General features: G+C 42.2%; 1 protein-coding gene across 19 annotated transcripts in view; it reads right to left on the minus strand.

Moving 5' to 3' along the window:
• Positions 1-21,225, minus strand: part of Tenm3 (teneurin transmembrane protein 3) — a 2,741,632-nt gene that overhangs the window by 316,386 nt on the left and 2,404,021 nt on the right. Inside the window, exon 1 of one of the 19 annotated variants that reach the window (XM_060381780.1) lies at positions 12,459-12,582. The exons of 16 other annotated variants lie outside the window; for them this stretch is intronic. The gene's annotated coding sequence lies outside the window, so the exon portion shown is untranslated. Of the gene's footprint in view, positions 1-11,728; positions 11,885-12,387; positions 12,409-12,458; positions 12,583-21,225 lie in introns of those variants that run through there. 2 more of the 19 variants (XM_060381781.1, XM_060381779.1) reach the window with 2 other exon arrangements.

The following is a 21,225-nucleotide window of genomic DNA, read 5'->3' on the forward strand; positions in this document are numbered from 1 at the left end:
GGACCTGTCCTTTCATCAGAATTTAGAACTGGTTATCTTTTTTTTTTTTTTTTCCAGAGAGCTTCCATTTCACACCACAGGAATTAACAGATGTGGGCAAATGGTCCCCTTCCAAGACATAACACTGAGTACTGCTAAAACCAAGGCTAGGAATCACCTCACAAAAGATACCTAAAGGTATTTTTTTTACTAAGAATTTTCATTATCATTAATGCGTCTGGATATATATCTATATACCATTTGCATTTGTGGGGCCTGCAGAGGTCAGAAGAGGACACTGGATCCTTTGGAATTGGAGTTAGAACAGTGAGCACTGTCATATGGGAATTGAAACCAGATCCTCTGGAAAAGCAGCTGGTGTTCTTAAATGAGCCATCTCTCCAGCCCCAGAGATACAGTCATAATGCAAATGCTTGGTTTCTGATAAACTGAAACGGTAATCAGTATCAATCCTTAACACTAAGTGTAAGAGTTCAGACGCTGGGCCAGTAAGATGGCCCAAATGCTCGCTGCCAAGCCTGAAGAGTTGACTTCAATTCCTGATAGTCTCAGGATGGAAGAACAGAACTGACTCCTCAAAGTTATCCTCTGCCTCCTACCCACAAACCACGGCATATACACTCTATCCACATAACCACACACAAAACAAAGAAATAAAATTTAATAAAAAAAAAAAAAAAGATCAGGAGCCTATGTTGGTATCCCAGGATAAAAGTGACTAATATTTTCAATTTATGGATAAGTTCATATCCTAAATTCCCTGTCTCTAACCAGGAGCTTCAAGTGAACACCGAGCTTTGCTTTTTGTATAAAATGCAATGTGTGTGAAATTTAAATACACTGTAAAGAAGTCAGATACACACATCCATAGACCTTAATCATTTCTAAAGGCTATGGAGCCTGTTCATTCAATGACGTTGATTAAAAACAACTATACAGTTTTACTTTCCGAACATCATGATTTAATTTTTCTGTCCGTTAAGAACACCATCCTGGTTCAGGCCTTCCTCGCGTCCTGTGAAAAGGTTTATAACAGCCTGTAGCTCAGCAACTAAAAACACTAGAATGTGGAGCTAGAGGGAGAGCTCCGAGGTTAGGATTGTGTTCTGTTCTTGCAACAGACCCGAGCTCCATTCCCGGCACCCACACTGGGCCTCCACAACAGCAAATGCTTCTGGCATCTCTGGGCTCCATAGACAGCTGTAACGCCTGTGCACATACTCAGCCACCCAGCACCTACCCCTTAACCCCAAACATACACACAATTTAAAAAAAAAATAGACCTTTTAAAATATACTACCTCTCATCCAGAGGACTGTTATCACCTTCAAAGCCGCCAGTGCAGGACCCACGGCCTCTCTCAAGTGGCGCAGCCATCTCTCAGCACAGTATCAAAATTTCTCTTTGAGAGGTCTAGCATCACTTCCCCCCACTCCGAATATAATTAACTGCAGTTCTCTCTTGAGAACTGATGTGATGTTTTGGGAGGAATGGGGGGATGGGAAGCTAAGGGCTGGGGCAGTGTGCCTGTGCGGTTGGTGAGCAGCCAGGCATGCCTATGGACCAAGACTACCTCACAAACTCCATTTCAAAGGGATGGTTTCAAACCCATGCCGGCAAAGGCACTCTAAGGAAGCCAGGAACGGTCATCATCTGCGTAACGCAGACAGCCACTTCCTTTCGGGACCAGGAGAGAAGCACCCTGGGAAGCAGAGGCAGCGCACCACTTAGCAGCCATTTTCCTGACAGTAGGTGAGGAGAGGGCTGGTTTCTCGGGCTCCTCGGCCAGAGGTGCCTTCTTCATTTTCTCAGCTGAACCAACAAAAACCACCATCAGGGACTCACCCTTAGAAAAAAGTGCAGGACATGCACAGAAAAGACGGATGTGGGTATAAACGTAAATACAAAAAAAAAAAAAAAAAAATGCATTCCTTGTTCATACATCATTTTTTTTTTTTTTTTCAAGAATTTGGAACCAGGTGAAGAAACCCTACAGAACTTCTAATAGAAACTGCCTTGTTTAAAAACATTCATTTGCTGGGTATATTCAGGAAAGTCAGGCAATTTTTCCAAGGTCATGCTTCCTAGTAATTATGCTAATTTACTTGATGTCCTAAGTAAAGAACCTCAGCAGAATATATGTACATATATATATATATATACACACACACATATATAAAACAATTAAAATACAAACAAACAAACAAAAACAAAGAAACAAACAAATACTCCAAACAACCAATAGATTAGACTTGGGAATAAAGGAGTGAAAACAAACATAATTTATCATTTTGCCGGGTTCAATAAACACTATTTTGATGTGTTAATAGCATTTAAAAGCAAACACACTAGCTATCAATTAAGTAAGCAAGCTATTAAATGGGAACTAGAAATGTCAATGAGGGCATAATTTACTAATTTTCTAATCAATGATGCTAAATCGTTGTTGGCTATTAGTCAGGGAGTGGACATTGGCCACACCATAGATGATCATTTATGATCATGTCTCACAAAAATAAAATTAAAAACAAACAGAGGACACAATAGAAACACCTGCCCCCTTAATAAGTATGTGTTGATAAATGAAACAGTTTGCCTTGAGCAAATATGGAAATCTTCGAAAGAGTCAATGGCAGCAGTATTGATAAAAGTTCTGCGTGGCCACCATATTCCTGGTCATGAGAATAAAGGGAAGCTACACGGAATAAAGCTAGGATGGAAGTCAGAACAAATCCTACCTGGAGAACTACACTTACATGGCAACAGTAACGATGGATACAAAGGTGAGCAGAGTACAAGCCTGAGTTCCGATCCCCCATTTTTGTAATTTAGTGATTCAATAACCTCATACAAATTACTTAGCCTCTTTAAGCTTCATCTATGATGTAAGGAGTAAAGACAGGGCTTACTTCATGAACAGCCTGCCACATACATATTTAGGGCCCTGGATCCCACATACTTCTTATCTCCCACATTCCCACTGGAGAAAGAACATGGCCCATGTAGGTTCTCACTGGTTTCAGCTTCTAACAAGACGGGAGTTAGATGAGCTGCTCTGAAAATCAAATGTCCGTAATAAAGGGTTCCTCATGGAGACTGCACAGTGGTCCACGAAACTGAGGCACAAAGATTCCAGGTGGGAGGTCACCCAGGGCTAAAGCACAGCTTGGTAGGACTCTGTTTCAAACTGAGTAGAAGGGCTGAGACAGAGCTCAATGTGCATGTGTAGGTGCTTGCCTGGCACATGCAAGGCCCTGCGTGTCTGCGTCAGCACTCCACTGAAGCAAAGGGGGAAAAGAGAAGGGAAAAAAAGAAAAGTAAATAGACAAGGTTTGTTGCAGTGAACCTTTGCAAGTGCTACTAGGCCTTCTTATTCTGCTAACAACTGTGCAATCTGAATCAAATGATTCTCAAGATGTTTTGGGTTTTTAAGGTCTCCAATTCTATGTATTTTCATAAGTGAAGTTAGTTACATTACTTTTTTAAAAAACTGTGTGGGCTTTTATTTTGTTCATAGAGGCAAGAGAACAGAAATTCAGACTTTTTCTATTTGAACAGCACCCTTTGTCTCTTTCAGCAGCAAATAAGAAAGGAAAAAGTAATAATAGCATTTATTTCTCTGTCCCAGCCACTCGGACATACTGGCCTTACTGTAAACTGTCATTCTAAAGAATGTGTCTTCAAGAGGAGACAGTGCACTTAGTAACGTGCTCGCCGTTCAAGCTCAAAGCCCTGAGCGCAAACCTCAGCGTCCACCTTAATGAGCAGAGGATGGCGGTGGCTCCTAGAGCCGAGGGACAGGAACAAGAAGATGCGTGGCATTACAGACCAGACAGCCTCCCCGAGTAGACACGCCCAGGACGTCAAACTTGCTGGCTTCTGAAGAAAGACAGCTAAGGTTGATCTCCAGCACACGTGTGCACAAACACACCCACACACAAATATGGATAGGTAAGTATGTCTTCTTTTCTAGCCTGGTTTTTGTTGCTACTGTCATTGACCAAAACCAGCCCAGGAGGAATGGCTTAGTTCGTCACCAAGAGAAGCCAAGGCAGGAAGTCAAGGCAAGAACTTAGAGGCAGGAACTGAAGCAGAGGGCAGGGACCGCAGGAGTTGCTCACTGGCTTGATCTTCACGGCTTGCTTTCTTATACGAGTGCCAATGGTGGCACTGCTCACAGACGGCCTGGGCCCTCCTACTTCAACAACTAACCAAGACTATGCCATTCTAGTCTGTGCCGAGTTGACCAAAACCAACCAAGCCATCTGCACTACCTTACTCCATCAGAAGACTCTCAATAGCTGTTACCGGTTTAAAGCATGTGTGAGAGCCTGAAAGGGTGATACTCAGGAGCCTGAGGCCTGACAACTACTACAATCCACCTCTAGGCTCTCTTGAAGAACAGGCCACCTCATCTCAAAAATGAGAAAACCCTTCAGGGCTGGAGGCAGAGCGCAGTGTCACACCTACTCAGTAGGCAAAAGGTTCTGAGTCTGTCCAGCCCCACTAAGTGTCTTTCCCAATGGTAACTGTGTGATTTTTTTTCCTTATTCAAATATACTGTTATGACTCTCTGAATCTCTTTTAAAAGTCCTTACCCAACATCTACTCAAAATGTAATTATTCAAAAAAAATCTCACTTGAGTCAAAATGCAAAGAAACAGGATATTAGTTCAAAAAGGCTTCCAAGAAGTTAAAACTAATAAACTTAATAAGATTAGGTCTGAGAAGAGTCATAACTCAGAACTTTTCTATTCCTATTTTATGTATAAATTACAGTGACACCAAAAAAATAATCTTGGTTGCTTGATGACGCAGTACCAAGAAATGAAACCGAGAGTATGGCCAAGGGGAAGAACGATAAACCTATTCTAAAATTCATTCCTATATCTGAACGACAGAAGTAATTTTAAGTAGTTAATAAAAGAATTTGGACGTGAATGCAGGGGGCCATGGGTTTTGATTCCCAACTGGATGGGTGAGAAATGCTTCAGCTTCAACAACAACAACAAATGTGACGATCAGGAGACCAAGTTGAGAGCCAGAAGATTCAATATTCATATTACTGTCTGGCCATTTGCTAGCCATGGAACCTTGGACGTTAGCTTATACAGTAACATTTTTCCAATCAGCAAAATGAGAAATCTCTTGTTTGAGGGTATCTGAGAAAATGAAATGGTGTGTATGAAACATTCAGCACAGTAAAGGCTCAAAAATAGGACATAATAATGACTACAGGCATTACTAACAGAGGGCCTTCTAGACAGGGTATACCTAGCCTTCAACAACAGCTAGGGAGACTGTAATACTTTCGCACAGACCAATAAAGTAACTGATGTTCTCGCAATAATGACTTGCAGTCACCAATAAATCAAACTGTATTTAGGATATTCGTTCAACAGGCATTTATTGACAACTGCTGTCTCAGCATTGTGGTTGACGCTGGTATGTAAAGATAAGTAAGGCACAGTTGTGACCTGAAAGAACTTGTCCCCTGGTAGGGGAGAGAAATGTAAACAGACGATATGGTTATGACGTGTTAAGTTCTATTAAAAAAAAACAATATGTCTGACATGCCCGTGGAAGCACAGAAGGTGGCATTGCCCCAGGCAATCAGGAAAGGTTCCAGAGGAAAAAATGCCATGCATGTAGGATCTTGACAGATTGGTGAAATGAGAAGAAGAGGCCCACACAGCACAAAGGCTGCAGAAACGTTGGGACATGGATGGAACTAACAGAGCAATGGAGGCTGAGCGGGGACCATGAAAGGGTCTGGCACAGAATCGGAATATCTGGAAGGAGGGAATGACGGTGCAGCGGCTGGAAGAGATAGGCAGACGGCACGACAGCCATGTGCGAACTTGAGAAGCAGCCTAAGATTTGAACACTGGCTGAACCTGGGCTGTGGCGTGGGAGAGGAGGAGCTTTGACAGTTTATAACTTAGTTTAGGTGCGTTACAACAGAATGTTTTCCCTCTCCATAAAAGGTTCTTAATGCAGTACACCCAAGACTGAAAAAAAAAAGAAGCAAAAAACAAACAAGCAAAAAGATGTAACTCTCCTGAAGGACCTATTTCTAGTGACTGTGAGTTCCTGAAATTTGGATGTTACATAATTCACAGCATGATAAGGGGATATCGTCAGCAAAGCTTGAAATAACATTTTAGGTTTTTGATAATAGGCCCCCCTTTTTTTTCTCTCCTGTGATAATATTTGTGTTTAGTTTTGATTAGGTGTGACAAAGGAGAATTTAGGAAAATGGAAAGAAAGCATAAGGCAACCTCCAATCAGTAAGGCTCCACAGCCCAGCCTGGAAAAACAGAACTCTCACATGCTACACTTGACCGCAGTCAACTTAACTTCCCAAAAAGGCTAGGTCTTGTGTTGAGTGTAATAAAGCTCTTCTGCTGTGGGACAATGGGTGCTCAACATCTTAGAAGACTTGATAGAAAATACATCACCAGGAAGACATCGGCAACAAAGTTGAGAAATATAAACTGTAAATCTTACAATTTTTGTTTTAGTTTCTCACGGGAGGTGGTGGCTCCAGCATGACAGCAAGAGGGCTACTAAAACCTGAAGAACCTTCGAGTAAACACACCCAGGCACTTGCTAAAACAAACATTTTTTTTCCCACTGCTGAAATTGAAGTTGGCAGGTCCCCCAAATAGCTTAAAAAACAATTTGAGAAGTAGCAGAACAGCAGCTTCTTTGCCCAGAGACTAATCAGCATCATTAAAAGACCCCTTTAAAAGCAAATAAGAGAGTGGCCTGCCAGTCTGATCACCTTAATTTTTAATGAAGGAATATCTCCATCTACACTTACCAATGTATTCGAAATAACGTTGCCAAGGAAAATCTGCTGTCATTGAAAAAGAAGTCAGGGGTCTAATTCTCACCATTACCACAGGGGAGCATAAACATATGAAACATAAAAGAAGGGACCATGATAAACCAGTATATGAAAATCTGTCAGTGATAAAATAAGCGGGGGGCGGAGGGGAGAGGTTGCTGTCATAAAAATGGCCAAAAGGCTTTTTCTACCTCCATCAAGGTCACTTGACTGATGATGGGTTCAATAAGATGATAATGCATTTAACCACTTTCCCTGCATCTGACTTCGACCTCACAAATCCAAATGGCCTTGTTTAACTACCCTGGCCTTTCGCCGTTTCCCTGAACAAAGATAATTAAGGAGATGTACTGCCCCCTACTATCACAGGAATTGAAAGACAAATAAACTTTTAAGAGCTCAGTCAGGTGTCCACTCTGCTAATGTACAACTTTTAAGCAGGAGGTAAAGTGAAATAATGGTTAAATAATTATAAAAGGTTAACCATGTTAAATTTGTTATATAAGGTAATTTTGTTTTACTTAAGAGAAAAGGCATTAAAAAAAAAAGTGCTCAAACCTTTTATGGGCCTCTAGGCAGCATGTCCCCTACTACCTTAATATTAAGGGGAACAAATGATGACTCTTAAGAAACTTTTTCTATAAATTACTATAGCATGTGGTTTCCTAAGTCTGACTACCATTTAAACAGGACCTGCCCAAAAATGTTTCCCTGTTCATTTTGAGTAGTCTTCTCCTTGTGAAATTAATTTGTTGTCACTTAAGTCTCTGACACAAACTTTTTCTGGGATGCCAAAGAGGTGGACTGCTTTTAACCTGGCATATCAAAAATGAAAAGTAGCTGTTTCAGATCCCAAATACAGGATTTGTAACTAACAGCTAGGTTTGTAGCTGGAGTCAATGTATAAGCATCTAGTTTTAAACAAATGGTCTCATAACTATTAAAATGTGTAATTTCAAACATACTTACTACATGCATCTATAATCTCTATACATTCTATCTTTATTAAAGAGGAAAAAAATAAAACCTTTGACATGTCAAAAATCAAACTATGTATTCCAAATTGCTGGAGACATCAAGATGGGCCTCAGATATAAATCAGTATTATAATAACCTTGTATTCTAAACAAAACTTCAATAAGTCATACAAATTTTATTTATCTCCTATTATCTACAGCAAGAGAAATCTCCAATGCCAAATAACCTGATACAGCTAAGGAATATGAGTTCCTAATGTAAACCATCTCTTTTGTTTGATGGAATCTGATTGTTATTTTTGGCAATGAGATCTCCATGTTTCAGGATGTGTAAATGCTTCATGGACAATCACAGCCAAAACAGCACTTATGATTGAATACTTAAAAAGCTATGTTTATATGCTTCAGACCTGTCCAGATCAACATGATACAGCCAAAGTCTGGCTAATCCCCCTAATCTAAACCACTGGGAATCCTCATGTTCTTCTCTCCTAGTTTTCAACATCCCACATTTTTCTGGTCCTTGCTTTCCACTGGAAGACCACCATTTGTTTCTGTGACTAGGTGGTATTAGCCAAGAACCAGTTCACCAGACAGTCTTACTCCAATAGTTGTGCTCTGGGTCTTTAGACCCTAACTGTAAAGACGTTCCAGTCAGACTCATGGTTCACTGTAAGGTTAAGAAAACAAACAAACAAAATCTGTTTATCTATTTTCTTAATTCGACACATCACGGCACCTTCTTCATGGTGCCATGTTCACAATATCAAAATGGTCAGTAAGAATATCCCATTTCTCAACTGATAGTTGCAAAAGTACTCAAGACTAAACTAAGCCAGAACATTTGCAGCTCAATCTTAGTTGAAATTGCATTTGTATGTAGGCACATATATGTATTTGCACAGATTAAGAAATTCCAGTGAAGTTGTTATATTGTAGTGTAAAACAAACTTTTTTTTTTAAGTGAGGAAAAGTTAATATAAAATAAATTTAAATGCAAGCTAAAATGAGCAGACCACTTTTTAGATTTACTTCTGGAAGTTTGTTAAAAATCTTTATTAACAATTACTTAGTTAAAGCCCAGGAAACGAAATAAACGACAAACATAAAGAACTGATGCTCCAACGCTCAATCTCTTAATTGCTGATCAGAGCTGAAAACAGATCCTTTCTCTCTACTAATTGAATGAGTCTTGTTAAACCTTTTGAAATGCACTTTAGAAAATACAAGAATACAGCTTAGAACAGGTTCTTTAATTTGGGTCATTTTCTGTTGCTTGCAGTGGTGATGGGTGCTTAGCAACGCTGTTCTGGTGGCCCCTTTTAAGGAAATGAATACCTGGAATACTGCATTTTAATCTATTTTATGGCATTAATTATCAAGATCACTGTATTTAGAAAGTGCCTCCCTCTGCCACTTGTCTACATTATGAAAGACAGATGTCCCATGATAAACTGAATGTATTATTTTGGATGACAGAAGATCCCCTGCACCCCTTGCCAAGTAGAAAGATGTAAGGACATAAAAACAAGCAGGATAGGGAAGCCAGTTTCAAATCTATCTATATTAGGTTAAATCTTCAGACAAAGATTCTATCCTGAAATCAGTGTTCAAAAATCTACAATGGGGCCCGCGTTAAATCTGTTCTCTTTCCTTAAATCTTTGAGAAAATTTAAATTCTATTATGCCATAAACTAGGCCACTGCACTGATAAAGAAACGTGACGAAACACTGCCAAAACTTGGTACAAAAAATTGGGGGGGGGGTAAAATTTTTCTAAATATTTTTAAATGATTTTCATAAAAGAACTTTTGCATGAGAAATAGTAAACCGAGTACCTTCTCAGTTAAGATGAGTTATTGTTTACTTCCAATTTATTAAACTGTGTTTGAGAGGCACAGCAGTTACCAAGTGGTTTCTAAGAAATCAAACCACACACTATACTCTTCACATTTTATTAATAATCAGTGTGATGGGTTAAAAAGCTAGTAACTAAGTATTCAGGCTGTACCTGTATTTTTTCTGATCTTAACTGCCTTTGTTTAAAGTATAACTCTTTGAACTTTCTCCCTCATGAGTCCACAGTTCCTTTTGGAGCCCCTGCCCTACAGAACGTGAGGTGCTTAGCCATCTCCACTCCATCTTCTGAGCCAGGAGCTCAAGTAACTCTTTGTTTAGAATGTATCCCAATTTCAGTCTTAACAGTCATTTTTTTTAAAAGCTTTTAACACTTAGCCCCCAGAGATGAGACAGGAACCAGATTAACAACTTGCAATCATTTTTTTTTTAATTTCAGTCTACCAGCTAGCATGTAATCAACATCTCTTTAAATTAACGAGACTTTTTCCAATGGATTTAAATTCATCATTAGGTTGTGCAAATCACAGGATTTAAAAAAAAAAAAAAAAGGGAGAACACAAAAATTCGCCAAGTTTCTAAACTGTAAACACATGCACTCTGCTTGGGGGCTGTGCGCTTTAAACGTTACAGTTGCATTTGGATGCCAGCGAATCTGGTGGGGAAATGTGGAGCGCCCTGGCTGCTATACTCCAGCAGCCTACCGAGGAGAGCTTAACTAAGTTAGCCGTGTTTCTAAAATGCCTCCTCTGGATATTTTCAATCCCTTCTGAAGAACTACTTTAATAATTAGCACACAGAGGTCTCCGGATGGCTCTTTTAAAAGCAGAGAACAAAAGGTTTATTTAAAAAATGAAAACCTTGGCTTGAACCACGCCAGACGGGGAATCTGCTTTCAATTACCGAAAGTATTTCCACTTTAGTGGAAGGGGATCAAATCTGCGACTACCCCATCTTAAAACACTGAATTTGATTATATGAGGCTTGCAGGGACAAAATGACTTTGTGACACAGGAACATGCATCTGTGTGTATCATTTGTAAGATATTGCAGAGATAGGCACGCTAGCACAGGAGAGGGCGGAAATGTGATTTCTCATTCCGGGAGCTGCCGCAGATCTTTGTTTTATTGAAATAACGCACATAAGCAGGCGAACGGCTTTTCTTTTTCCTAGAACTGCACAAGTTTTCCCCAACTATCCCCAACTCTTTTTCCACAAGAGTAACCCACATCGAAGCCCATCTGCAAAGTTGAATTTCTTTAGAGACTGTGCTCCTGAAAAATCCTCTCACGACAAAAAAAAAAAAAAAAAAAAGGGACCGAGTATTTCGCAGGCAGAAACCTGCTCTTTTAATTAGCAAGAATATTTTGTACCTCCCCCCCCCACACACCCGATTAAGCAATTAGAATGATGGATTTCGGTTAATGAAACCAAAAGGTTGATTCATTTACGTCCGAGCCAGATTTTCAAACATTTCTGACATGAATTATTAGAAATCATGCTCGCTACGACTTGCTCCAAACAAATTCCGTAAGATATATGGCAAAAGTCGAAGAACACATGGAGGTTAGGGAAAAAAAGAGGAAGAAAGAGAGAAAGAGACAGTTTTACCTCAAAGATTAGGACTGGATATTGCTCATTTTAAGAGATCCACTTAATTAAAAAAATAAAATAAAATAAAACCCCGGGAACAAAAGACTCCCTCTCCCCGCGGCTACCTGCACCACTCCGGGTGGCGAAGAAGAGTATTCGGGGAAAGTTCTGCCTCCACCAGGGTCTACAGCCTCAGACCTGGCCCGTCAGGGGTTAAGAAGCCGCCTCATTTCAGATGCTAAGGCTGCCCCGGGGCACCGATTCCAGCCCGCGCCGAGCCTCCTCCCGACCCGACGCCACCGGGGGCGGCCGACCGCGGGAGCCACGCCGGGGCGGGGGTCCCCTCCGCGCGCCCGGGGAGCCCGGAGAGCCGCGCCGCCGGGGCGCAGCCGGGTCCGCGCGCGGAGCGGAGCGGCGCGAGGAGCCGCCCAGGCCGCGCTCACCCACCTTGCCGCCGCGCGCCCTCGCCGTGGCCGTGCGGAGCGGAGCCCGGCGCTGCCAAGTTGCCTGGGTCTGGAGCGGATCGCGTTACAGCGCCGGGCTCGGGGCTCCGGCTGCGAGCGGCAGCCAGACATGATAGGCTGGAGCCGCTCTGTTTACACCCGGCCGCCGAGGGGGGGCGGCGGCGACGCTTAACCCCTTCGAGCCGGGCCCCGCCGCGGCCGGGCCGCCGCCTGGCACTCGCCACAGCCTGCACACGACGCGCGCACGCATGCCCACGCGCGCACACAGCACACACACACACATATACACATGCACACACGCGTGCACACCCTCCGGCCGGAGCAGCCTGCAAACTGCTCGCAAACTGCTCGGGAGGCATGCTCCGGAGAGCCCGGAGGGAGCGGTAGCCCCTCGGCACACACGCGCGCACGCCCCGAGGCGGCCGTGGGCTCCCGGGTACCGCTCGGCGGGCTGCGGTGCGGCAGGCGAACGGCCGGCTCCAGCACCCGCTCTACTTTCCCGGGCTTACAAAGACTCCCCTTCCCCGGGCATCCCGAATCCCGACCCCCCCCCCCCCCCGCTCCGCCACTGTCCCCACACCGCACCGGCTGCCTCCCTCCCACCCCACCCCACCCCACCCCACCCCACCCCGATCCACCCACCCGGGGAGGGGACCGCCACCTTTCCGCGGGTCAGCCCAACTAAGTCCCGGCGGAGGCGCGCCAGCCCGTACCTGCAGGCGGGAGGAGTCCACGCGCGGCCAGGAGTCTAGCTCGCCCGGCCCGGCGTGCGCAGCGCGTGGGTGGGTGTCGCCTGGGAGCGCCGCGGGGACCCGCGCAGCCCGCGCTCGCCCTGGGCCTCGGTCACGGCGCTCCGCCACTCTCGGCCCCGGGACGGCGCAGGGGCGGCCGTGAGCCCTGGTGCTCGCCACCCGCACCCCTCCTCCCCAGATGCTAGGGGATGGTCACCAGGGGCCCTCGGGCTGGAATCTTAAAACCAAGTGTTCTGAGCTCTGAAAGGAGTGCAGGGCTGGCCAACCGTCATCTGCACAGGCTCCTGTGTTCTAACCAGCTTTACTTTTAAACAAAACGTTCCTCAGTGTTGCTGCGCTAAAATTGTTATTCCCCAAACTGTCCCTTCCTCTCCCCAGGTTCCACTTTTATCATTTTTTTTTTCATTGCCTCCAGTCCAACGTCCTGTCTTTTAATTTCTCCTTCTAGAACATTCCACCTCCCCCTTCAAACACTACCTCAATCATGCTGAGAATGGCTGTTCGAGGATTTTTAGATTTGCCAGGGTTTTTTTTTTCTTTTTTTATAGATCCAAATTCAATTCCATATATATATATTTTAAAAACTAGAACACCTTATAGCATGTCATCAATATATTATTACTGGTTTTCATTTCGCATTTTACCTCACTTACCTAGACTCTCACACACTCCCAGAAGATAATATTTTAGGAAAGGAACTATCATTTTATCCCCATGTTTTTCAAGAATCCATGCACTTTCACCTCCCTCTCCCCCTGTTTCTGGTAATCACATTCCACAATCGGAGGGTTCAAGGATAACCATATTTGTCCTTTGGGGTGGGGTATGGGGAAGGATGACTGTAGACTAGGACTACCTTAACCTTGACTTTGACACTTTTTAATATCTAAGGGTCCAAGAATGTGAACGCATTCCTTTCCCTTGCTCCCTTCTCAATCTCCACTACCTTCTCAGACATTCATCACCACACCTAGAAGCGGCTGTTGCTACTCCATGTTTCAGCGAAGCCTTTGCATCTTTCTGTCTTTCCTTCCATAATGGAGGCCCTTCTAAAAAACCATGATTCACTAAACACATCTTATCCCAGACCGTGCTATGAGTGATCGAGATAGAGGACCTTTAATCGGCATTATTAAGATATCATGGATGGTACTTTAAAATAGCGATTATTTAAAATTTAGACATTCCTTTGACAGTCTAAAATTTGAAGTTATTTCAAGGTTTTGAAATTCTCTTCAGTAAAATTGGGTCAGAAAAGAGAACAATAGATATTTTGTAGGGCACCAAAAAAAAATTTTAAGCTCTTAAAACAAATACCTTCCTACATCAACTGTTTTGAAAAGAATCATTTCACAGAGTCTGTGATGCCTGACTCTTCTCGGGGGTGGACAGCCCCAAGTCATTGCAAACACACAGGATACAACCTGAAAACTGAGCATGAAGAAGCTGCTCTGGGGGTCTTAGAGAAATTAAACAGGCAGAACACTGCACAGTTCAAATTCCCTAAGACCTACCGGGTTGTCTGTCCCAGGAAAATGTATCTCTTGATTTTGATGACCACAGATCTGGGCCAGAACATAAGAACACAAGGAAGATGGACGCTCTAGTGGAAGAATGAATGGTTCGAAGGGCTTAAATAAATCACAGTTTGGGGCAAGATGAATCTTAAGAAGACCGATATTTGGCAAGCTCATTTCCCCAGATAAATGCTATGCAAATTGGTCACTGATTGATAGCATTTATTAAAATTCCAATTTAAAATGCTAATTGAGCAATGCTCACTTATAAATATCAGATCCAGGTTAGGTAAATTTTTATGTAGCAATATATTGGGAGTAAGCTACCGAGGTGTCTAGTTCTAGCTTTTCTGAACACAAAAATGATGATTGCAGATTAGACAAAGACAACATCCCATGGGAACTATCAAGGCTTCATAGTGGCTGAGTAGTGGCAGTAGCGGCCAACGTGGAAAAACCAGAGGAAGGGATGTTTTTAAACTGTTTCCTTTGCTGAAATATGAAGGAAATGTGAAGGATGGGGTCTACATACGTCTTCCAAGAAAAACCATGGTTTGTGACCACGCTCATCCCTTCATCCGGTCACTACCATCTTTTCAATAGAAGGGTCCACCAAAGTGTCCCACCGGGAAACACACAGACATCATGCACATATTGGATTCTCGTTTTCTTTTACCAACATGTGCAACATTGATGATGCTGGGCTTAAACAGCATTAGGGATATGGCTTTGCACAACTGAAGTAGTTCTTGTCGAAGACCCGCAGAATTCCCTACAGTTGCACAAGCACACGCTATTAAATATGTTGAATGATGTGGCTATTTTATGTTGTGAATAAATCACCACGCGGAACCATACTTGCAATATTAAATGAATCTTACTTATAACTGAATTCAGTTCTTTAGGCATAAAGCCCTAATGACTGCACACCACAAGGAAGATTTTTAAAAATGCATGAACCAAACCAAATCAAAGCAGATTCTATTTTTTTCTTAAAAGAGCCCATGAATGAGCTGTTACCTCAAACTGGTACTAACTTAGCTTCCTACTCGCAGCGCCCCTGGCCTTTCCTATTTAAGCTGCCAGCCCTGAAGAAGCAGAATGCAACTGACCCGAGGATGATGGAAGTCCCTGATAATCAGTAAGCACCGAGAACCAGCTGTCAGGGATACTAACACAAAATAAAACTCAAACACTTACAGAAATATTATAATATGACCATGATGGGCCACCTCCTGCCATGACAACATCATATATCCTTTTTTTGTTTGTTTCTTTTTCTTTTCTTTTTCTTTCTTTTTTTTTTTTTTTTTTTTTTGGTCCTAGGTATGAAACCTAGAGTTACTGGCACCATAGGTAAGTGCTATATCCTCAGCTGACACAACTACTTAAATTCTTTAAGCGCCTTTAAGTAAGCAGTGGCAGTATTCCATTTTTGAGATAGGGCACTGGAAACTAAAGAGGCCAAGAGTGTAGCCACCTACTTACAGGGAGACAAGATTTAGACTAAGTATCTAGTGTGAGGGTCTCCTGAGTAAATCATTTCACAGAATTGATTTCATAGTTAAACTGGTTTTAAATGTGTAGTTTACTTTCTAAGGCAAATATATCAACATAAGTTACATCACGTTCCAGTTTGCAAATGATAATTTGTGGATTCTAGATGAGGGAACAAAAAGGTTGATACTTTAATGTCTCCTTTCGTGGGAATACTTAGAGAGGATAAATGGTATGCCAATATTAGTATTGTTTGCAAAAGCTGGAAATTTTGTAGAGGAATAAGATGATCAAGAAAACATTCCTAAGTGCTTGATTTAGGGATTATCATGTGACAGTATGTGTCTGTCACTAAAAGGACTCTGCTAAGAACTATACTTTTATTTTTAAATATTGTTTATTTAAAAAATAAATATGTCAAAGCAACTGTTACCAGAATTACAGTATACTGACATCAATTGGTATATAATAATTATACAGTTACTCTGGCCACTTGCTGCATATAAAATTTTAGATTTTATCTCAAGTTTTGGCAAACTTTTTTTTTGTCATTAGAACACATAACTTTCTAACAATCCCACGGTCTCTACTATAAGTTGATGAAAAGGTATATTTAAATGATATTTCTGATTCTATTTTCTAATGTAGTTCAAGGGTCCTATGCGCAACATCAGAAATAAAGGTTTAAAAACATCCTTGCAAGGAAGGCCGGTTCACAAATTTTCATGGATGTCTGCCATGACTCTAAAGAGCTAGTATCAAATCTAAGTGAGCCTTTAATTTACCCAACAGAAAAAATCCACCTAAAATACACATATTTATTTTACAACTATATGAAACAACCACATGTGAAATCATTTATAAAATGTTAGGGTTTTTTCCCTTTGTTTTCAAAACCATTAATATTTTTTTTCTTTTTTTACCAAAAGAAAGGAAATGCTTCTCAAGTCAAGTAAATGATAAAGAACTGAAACTCGATCAGATCATTTTACTATGTAGTCATGCCTGTGGGTACCAACAGAATTGGTCCTCATTCCTGTCCTAAATCAGATGACCTTGGGCAGCAGCCTGCTGAGTCCTTACCAGTCTGGACAGACACAGAAGAGGAGGAAGCAGGGCCTGGGTATGTGTGATGAGGTCTGGACTCCTTGCAGGGGGCCATCAAGCAAGGCACTGTATCCAAGTGGCTTGGTGAGTGCCTGCCTCCTTCCTGGCAAGCTTCCAAGTGGGAGAGAGGAGATCATTCCCACCTGGTGCAGAGCTGGACGGGACAGGAATGCAGAGTTTCAAGAAGAATAGGATGGCCAGCAAGAGTTAGCCAGGAGAAGGGATGCCAGGAACTGAATGTATAGCAAGAGTTGAGGGACCAAGCCAACTACCATCCAAAGACAACATCAAAAGGCAGTCTCCAGTACACTGACATAGAGAACCTCATTCCATCTGTGCACTCCCGGACTCAGAGGCACAGGAAGGGCTGAGGTGGACTGAACACTGTTCATCTCTGGCACTTGAGTGGTGGCAGAAATACTAATTCCCAGGCCCGCCCAGGGATGGCACTGTCTATCCACGCATGTCAACCTACTGGGGTTCGCCTAACTTTAGGTCTTGCAGACAGGAATACATCTTGGAGGGGTGTTTTGTATGTGTTCCCTGACAGTTCAGGTTTAATAAATACAGCTGTGTTAAATAAACACAAGTGAAGGCTTCCAATTAATCTGAACTACTCATTTTCAACCACACCCTTTCCCGTCCCAGGAAACACTGGCCTCAGAACCATTTCAGTTAACGTCCCAGAAACTAGGCAGCATGGCTGGGAAGCCGCATAAATTACTGTAAGTATTTTCCTTTGTCTCAGAAACCCAAGAACGACTTATTCCTGAGAAAGAGTGATGGAGTGCCGTCAGAGAGGTCATCGTCCTGGTGAGACATAGACACACTAGCCAGCAACTCCATGAACTCAGCACAGCTCAGGAGCCAAAGAAGATTTTGATATTTACCTTTTAAATGTTATAACATCACATTTTTCCACATGAACAGTAGTACTAAATCATTTCTGGACCTTTGGTGATGAATGGATGTAGATAATCAACAATGTGTTGGTTTGTCGTGTTTTCATGATCCAGACACATACAATACGTTTTTAATCTGTTCTTTGGTTTTGTGAACATAAGGCACAAGTGAATTTCTTTCTGTACATCACTTTTCTATATGCCTGACATGGCTGCTTTTTACCCGACCAATCACAGCTTGGTCACTATGTAACATAAAGGAAGTTCTACCTTTTAGTCTCCTCTGATTGGTTAAAACCAGAGGAAGGGTCATGCCGTGGGCCCCCTTTGAGCTTGACAAATTCAGCTGCCGGTCTTCTTGTTCCTAACTCATCCTGACCATAAGTACATCACAGAGACAGCAAATGTTGGGTAAAAGGAATTTCTGGCAGCTGAACAATTCCTCTGCTGGCTCCTTAACAGATACAAACTAGGCACTAAGTAGGCATTGCTTTGTGGATGGATAGGTCACTAGAAATAAATAGTCCAGTCTAAAGAAACACCTCGTGAATTAAAACTGTTGAAACATTTGCATTTATTAGACTAGGGTGATGTCCTTATTGTGTCTCTCTCCATCTCTTCTTCTGTTACAATCCCACCCACATACATCACTAAGGTGGGCATGCATTTTGAGGGGGAAAAGTTGTGACCTAATGGCAAGACATTATTATAAGCTCTATAATGCATATACTCTTGTCATAAAACTTACAAGATTACTCTACTGGAAATAAACAATACATGACCTAGGCTGACAATGTCTCTCAGATATCTTTCAAATATAGCCCATTTATATTAACAGCATCTTGGTGAATTTTTTAAGCTGTAGTATGCCATCTCCTGCCAAGTAATGTATGACATGTTTACTCACTGATTTGAGAGTTTCCCTCTAAAGCCACCATTCATAGCCAATGCCTTTGCTAGAACCAAGTATCAGTGAGGAACAGTTGGCCACCGTTTTCTCTGTAAGGCCTCTTCATGTACTTGAAGGTGATTACTCTTCCCTCAAAATCCACCACTGTGCTAAACTCAAGTCATTGTTATCTTACCATCTCCTCACACATCACTTTTTAAAAAGCTTTTCCGTCATGTTTTTGTTTGGTTTGGTCTGGTTGGTTTTTGGTTTTTCTAGACAGGGTTTCTCTGTGTAGCCTTGACTGTCCTGGAATTGCTTTGTAGACCAGGCTGGCCTCAAATTCACAGAGATCTGCCTGCTTCTGCCTCCCCAGTGCTGGGATTAAAGGTGTGCCCCAGCACAGCGTCTGGCTCTCTTTCATCATGTTAATGGCTAGCCTCTAAAGTTCTTTTGGTTACAAGACCCAGAAGTGACCAAGAACAACAAGCTCTCGGGACCTCAATGAGAAATGGAAGTGCCAAAAGAGAGTAATGTTTGGTAGACACACAAAAGGCTTAGTGAGAGAAATTCCAAAGTGAGTGTCTCAGCAGCTATCTATGTGCTAGCAAGAATACAGAGGTGGAAAGGGGTGACCAAGGTCTTCAGGAGAGAGTCATGGGCCCAGCTCCATGCTCTCGTGCTGTTTATGATCACAGGGGAGATCTGGAGGCAACTCGAAATCTGAGAAAGCCAAGTGCCTGGCTTGGATCGTGGGGATTCCTGACACAGGAGCCCTGTGTAGAAGGGGTCAGTGGTCGGGAGACAGAAGGCGACCTCCAGTAAACTGGAGGAAATGAGCAGAGTAACACCACAAGCCCCTGAGGACAGCCTTCAGGATCTGGGATCAGGATCAGGTGGGTGATGGCGAACAAGACCCCACGTTACAGACGGATGCTTAGGAGGATGGAAGCTCCTGAAGCTGGCAGAAAGAGGCAATTTGTGAGCTAAAGGATAATAATTTCTAGAAGAATAATGGGGTGAATGTCAGGTTTAATGGTTGTTCAAAAGAAAATGGATGTGGAGAAAGGAAGAGAGGAGACTAGTCTACAAGCTAGCTTTTCTTCTTCTTCCTCTTCTTCCTCTTCTTCCTCTTCTTCCTCTTCTTCCTCTTCTTCCTCTTCTTCCTCTTCTTCCTCTTCTTCCTCTTCTTCTTCTTCTTCTTCTTCTTCTTCTTCTTCTTCTTCTTCTTCTTCTTCTTCTTCTTCTTCCTCCTCCTCTTCTTCTTCTTCTTCTTCTTCTTCTTCAAAGTTTCTACATTTTAACTCCACTCACATGTACTGAATGGCTTCTATGTGCCCAAAACACCTTAGGTATTTTCAGCTGAAAAGACTTCCTTAATCCACAAAGAGCAAGCTAGTTTAAAGCTTGGAAAAAATACTATGTCTCCATTATTTAAATGCTCAGAATGGGGGTTAGGAAGGGGCAGGCATGACAGTGCCAATTTTTTTTTAATCACAGACTTCTAAAGAGGGTCTGTACCAATTTGTAAAAATCAGGTATGTTTAGGGTCTTAGTAGAAGCAATTTCAGCAGGAAAATTATATAAAATATAAGGGTTTTTTTTCATTTTTTTATACATGGTTGGCAGTGAAAAGGTATACAGAAAAAAATGTTTCAATAACAGGTGGACACAGAGACTTCTAGGTAAGGATGATTCCAGTTGTTTGACTCACCCTGGGAGCTTTGAGCTTCTTCATGCTTATAAACTTCTAGTGTTATCTTTTTCTCGTAGGAGAACTGGTGCTGAAGGAATTGGGTCTGCCAGAATCATTAGAAGGTAAAAATAAGGGCATCTAATTGATGCCAAACTGACCATGCCTGTGGAGGCTTCGACACAAAGGGGTCATGACCACGGAGGCACAAGTCCCCATGAAGATTCTGACACCAGACAATCCAGACAGACACTCCCGCGCCCTTCATTCGTGGTGGTAATTTGACTTCACAATGGAAACCGCTATGAAAACACACGGAACTTTGTTATTTCTGGCCAAGCGCCTTTGCAAGGTTTTCAACAGAAAAAGTTTGTGCAACGTGATAATTTAAATGAACTTCAAAGACGAAGGCGAAGTAAGCTAGAGTATTTTAGAATTAATTTCATACAACTACCCATCAGGTCAGTATATCTCAGTGTCACTTTAACTACAGGAAGACAGGTTTGGTTCCGATGACATAAGCAGACTGGAGAAGCAGAAAGGTTTTCAGTGGCAGGCGCGAGTCCATGTTAAATAATCACTGCTCCAGGGGGTCTGTATTTCACAGGGGTTGTCGGGTAAGTCTGCTTCAAAGACTTTCTGGCGGCTTTTCAGAAGGATGCTTAGAATTAGAAATTCTCTGACCAGAAAAGTACAGTTGGATTGGGGTGTGATTAACAGTAATTTATGACAGTGAAAAAGTCCTAAATTATAGTGGGCCATTTATACAATAAAAAGTGAATTCTGTTGTTGGTGATCAATTCTAACTATTTTAAGAAAGCATGTGATCTCATCACCCGTGTTGGGAAAAATCACTGGTTGAAATTCAGATAAACAGGAGTCTTTTTATCCATACTGTAGAGTACTTGAACAAATATCATGTGGCTGATGACAATGTGGACTCACTGTAAACTAAAGGAACATGAAGCAAAACCGCAGCAGCATACTGAGTCCTGGTATTTTGAGTTCAAGGCCAACCTGGTGTATACAGTGAGACATTACCTTTAAAAAAAAAAAAACTTTTAAGGTATATATCACCTTAAAATGGTTACATGAATGGTGAGAAGAAAAACCACAAAATCTC

Source organism: Meriones unguiculatus, chromosome 4 (assembly GCF_030254825.1).
Source record: "Meriones unguiculatus strain TT.TT164.6M chromosome 4, Bangor_MerUng_6.1, whole genome shotgun sequence".
NCBI classification, from domain to species: Eukaryota; Metazoa; Chordata; class Mammalia; order Rodentia; family Muridae; genus Meriones; species Meriones unguiculatus.